Source organism: Micromesistius poutassou, assembly GCF_964030765.1.
Source record: "Micromesistius poutassou genome assembly, chromosome: 4".
NCBI lineage: Eukaryota > Metazoa > Chordata > Actinopteri > Gadiformes > Gadidae > Micromesistius > Micromesistius poutassou.
In genome coordinates this window covers 22,450,992-22,455,919 of record NC_140274.1, presented here as the reverse complement: position 1 = coordinate 22,455,919, position 4,928 = coordinate 22,450,992, and positions in this window count along the sequence as shown.

Sequence of the window (4,928 nt, the reverse complement as noted above, 5' to 3'; positions counted from 1 at the left end):
GGTGTTGAAGGGGGAGGGGCTGTGGGCGTTGAAGGGGGCGGGGCTGTGGGCGTTGAAGGGGGCGGGGCTCTGGGCGTTGAAGGGGGAGGGGCTCTGGGTGTTGAAGGGGAGGGGCTCTGGGGGATGAAGGGGGAGGGGCTGTGGGTGTTGAAGGGGGAGGGGCTGTGGGTGTTGAAGGGGGAGGGGCTCTGAGTGTTGAAGGGGGAGGGGCTCTGGTGTTGAAGGGGAGGGGCTCTGGGTGTTGAAGGGGGAGGGGCTGTGGGTGTTGAAGGGGGCGGGGCTGTGGGTGTTGAAGGGGGAGGGGCTCTGAGTGTTGAAGGGGGCGGGGCTCTGGGTGTTGAAGGGGGAGGGGCTCTGGGTGTTGAAGGGGGAGGGGCTGTGGGTTGAAGGGGGAGGGCTGTGGGTGTTGAAGGGGGAGGGGCTGTGGGTGTTGAAGGGGGAGGGGCTCTGGGTTGTGAAGGGACCCCAGATCACGTTCCAAACACGCTCCGGGGCGAGGACACGACCCCCCCCCCCCCCCACACACACGTGTGTGTGTGTGTGTAAACGGTGACTGGTCCTCGTTTATGTAACGCTTCTCCAGAGCGCTTTACAGCGTTGACTCACATTCACCCAATTCATTCATTCATGCACACGTTCACACACCGACGGCGGAGTCGAACCACGCAGGGCGACAGCCAGCCCGCTGCACCTCCTGAGCTAATGCCGCCCCCAGCCTGGTTGTGTGTGTGTGTGTGTAGGTGTGTGTGTGTGTAGGTGTGTGTAGGTGTGTGTAGTTGTGTGTGTGTAGGTGTGTGTAGGTCTGTGTGTGTGTGTGTGTGTGTACTGTGTAGGTCTGTGTGTGTGTGTGTGTGTGTGTGTGTGTGTGTGTGTGTGTGTGTGTAGGTGTGTGTGTAGGTGTGTGTAGGTATGTGTGTGTGTGTGTGTGTACTGTGTAGGTGTGTGTGTGTGTGTGTGTGTGTGTGTGTGTGTGTGTGTGTGGTGTGTGTGTGTGTGTGTGTGTGTGTGTAAGTGTAGGTGTGTGTGTGTGTCTCCATTAAAGCAGAAGAGCTTCTAGAAGCCTCTCTTTGGTCTCACTACGTGGAACACGTCCGTCTCCATCTCTTAGATAAGGCCTTTCCTCCCCAACCATCGAACCAAAGTCCCCCTGAGCGTCCGAGATGTTTGAATCTCACCCGTTTTGGGTCGTCCTCTAACCCTAACCCTAACCCCCCCCCCCCAACCCCCCCTCGCCCCTCCGTGGTGAGAAGTGCTGAAGTGCCCTCAAGGGCGGCGACAACCGAGAGGAAGGGCCTTACTGGCTGCCCTTTACACGTGAACAAAATGATCGGGTACCCTCTGAAGGTTTCCCCCTCATACAATCAGTCATGATGACGTGCCCTCCAGAGCAAGAGCTTAAAGACCGTGGCAACACGGCTCAGGGAGTGAACCCGCCGTCCTTCAAACAGCACGCGATTCTCTGGGGTTGTTGAGCCACAAAGGCACTTTTAATCAAACATTAAGGATCTTTCTTAAAGAACTAAAAGATAATCGGGTGGCAACAGCCACGACGGCTGACTCTCCTCTCCTCACACCCCGGCCAAGAGAGAGAGAGCCCTGAGTGCACCTTGGAGCAGCAGGCTTTAAGGTCTGCTCTGCTCTGGGCCTCAGGTGCTCTGCATCGCGTTGATTGTCACGGGCCAGGTTGCCACAAGACACAAGCCGTTTCTCAATACCAAGTACGCAGACTACGTACTCGCGGACTTGGAAGTACGTACTTTCAAGTACAGACTTCCGAGAACGCGAGTACGCACTCTGCAATTGGAACAGCAGCGGACTCGATGATGCATCCTGGGATATTTAACGGTCCCAAGTCCACACGAGTCACCTCCGATGCGTCCTCGGTAGAACGGCCTCATCGAGAACGCATCGAGAACACACACGGGTTTTATGACGAGTACTCGCGTACTTGGAATTGGAACAGTGCTTGGGCTACCACTGATGACGTTTATCGAGAACGCAAGTACACGAGAACACACTAGAACGCGAATTGAGAAACGCTACAATTCTGACTTTAATCTCAGAATTTTGACTTTTTTCTCAGAATTCTGATAATAGTCAGAGTCAGAACTCAATTTTTTTTCCTGTGTGTGTGTCCCTAGTCTCCTCCGTGTAATCTCAAAGAGGATGAGGACTATCTCATCATACGTGATGATGCATCATAGCGTTCTGCGCGCTGGTGGGGGGGCCTCCCGTGTTGTCAGAGATGTGCCCTTTTTATTTTTCCGGCCCTGCCCTTCAACAGTCTGAGTCCACCGCCGGGACGGAGCAGAGAGTCAACAGACGAGACAATCAGCCTCACAACGAGGAGAATGGGGAGCTGGGGCAGCGTGGCTCTGTTTCTCTCTCTCTCTCTCTCTCTCTCTCTCTCTCTCTCTCTCTCTCTCTCTCTCTCTCTCTCTCTCTCTCTCTCTCTCTCTCTCTCTCTCTCTCTCTCTCTCTCTCTCTCTCTCTCTCTCTCTCTCTCTCTCTCTCTCTGTCTCTGTCTCTCTCTCTCTTAGTCTCTCTCTCTCTCTCTCTCTCTCTCTCAACGAGTCGCTATTCTCCCACAACAAGAGGAGCAGTAGACGGGAGGAGGAGGTCAGGAGGTCAGGAGGTCAGGCTGTCTGACTCCTCAACACACGACGCTTACAACACTAGGACACAACAACACCAGGGCAACAACAGGACAACAACACCAGGGCAACAACGGACAACAACAGGACAACACCACCAGGACAACAACACCAGGACAACAACACCAGGACAACAACAGGACAACAACAACAGGACAACAACAACATCAGGACAACAACACCGGGACAACAACAGGACAACAACACCGGGACAACAACAGGACAACAACACCAGGACAACAACACCAGGACAACAACAGGACAACAACACCAGGACAACAACACCAGGACAACAACACCAGGACAACAACACCAGGACAACAACAGGACAACAACACCAGGACAACAACACCAGGACAACAACATCACACCAGTTACAGCCTCCCACAATAAACATGATCCACCGCTGGATGCATCTAGAGAGCGACACAATCTTACTAACATTATGAATAGAGATATAGAGGGTTACTAACATTATGAATAGAGATATAGAGGGTTACTAACATTATGAATAGAGATATAGAGGGTTACTAACATTATGAATAGAGATAGAGGGGGTTACTAACATTATGAACAGAGATATAGGGTTACTAACATTATGATAGAGATAGAGGGTTACTAACATTATGAATAGAGATAGAGGGTTACTAACATTATGAATAAAGATATAGAGGGTTACTAACATTATGAATAGAGATATAGGGGGTTACTAACATTATGAACAGAGATATAGGGTTACTAACATTATGAATAGAGATAGAGGGTCACTAACATTATGAATAGAGATAGAGGGTTACTAACATTATGAACCGAGATAGAGGGTCACTACATTATGAATAGAGATAGAGGGTTACTAACATTATGAACCGAGATAGAGGGTCACTAACATTATGAACAGAGATAGAGGGTTACTACATTATGAATAGAGATAGAGGGTCACTAACATTATGAATAGAGATATAGTTACTAACATTATGAACCGAGATAGAGGGTCACTAACATTATGAATAGAGATAGAGGGTCACTAACATTATGAATAGAGATATAGTTACTAACATTATGAACCGAGATAGAGGGGTCACTAACATTATGAATAGAGATAGAGGGTCACTAACATTATGAACAGAGATAGAGGGTTACTAACATTATGAACCGCGATAGAGGGTCACTAACATTATGAATAGAGATAGAGTGTTACTAACATTATGAACCGAGATAGAGGGTCACTAACATTATGAATAGAGATAGAGGGTCACTAACATTAGAATAGAGATATAGTTACATTATTAATAGAGATATAGAGGGTTATTAACATTTTAAATAGAGAGATAGAGGGTAATGATTAACATTGTAACTACATTGTATAAGATGAGGCATGCTGTTGTGAGAGCGTGCCACTCTATAAAGTAGGACAGTATGGGGAAGTCATGTGACTCCAACGTGTGAAGAGCTTCAGTCTGGATGCTGTAATGTCCCCCATGATGAACATCTCCACACAGGCTCAGACTTGGCCATGATGTGCTTTAAATGAGAAGGTACGGGCTACTTATAGTGGCGGGCGGCAGCCTACTGAAACACACCACAGCATTTTGCTTCGGGCAAAAATAACAACTTTTGCGTTGGTCTACGAGATCAAATGAAGCTGAAGATGAACGACAGACAGACAGACAGACAGACAGACAGACAGAAGCGGTGGAGATGAACGACAGACAGACAGACAGACAGAAGCGATGGAGATGAACGACAGACAGACAGACAGACAGAAGCGATGGAGATGAACGACAGACAGACAGAAGCGGTGGAGATGACAGACAGACAGACAGAAGCGGTGGAGATGACAGACAGACAGACAGACAGACAGACAGACAGAAGCGGTGGAGTTGAGCGACAGACAGAGGCGCGTGAAGGTTCAAGCGGCGCACGCGAGAGACAGCAAGGAGCGCTCCCCTGGACTTCATCTCATTCATCTCATCTCATCCCAGTAGTTCCACCACCGCGTTCTGTTTGAACGCTTGACTAAATACGACTTCAACGGACCACATGAGAACCACATATTAAAAACACATCGCCAGCCAGGCCAACTCACGCCCTCGGCCGGGGGAAGCCCATGGACAGCAGGACGTCCAGCTGGAGGTGCCGCACTTCACGGTGCCCGGCCGGGTCTGCCGCAGCCTCCGCGGGAGGATCTTGGAGTACAGGTCCTCTCGAGCGGCCATGATGCTCCGCTCCACGGGAGTCGGTCCGCTGCTGTGTGTGCGTCAGATAATAACGGGG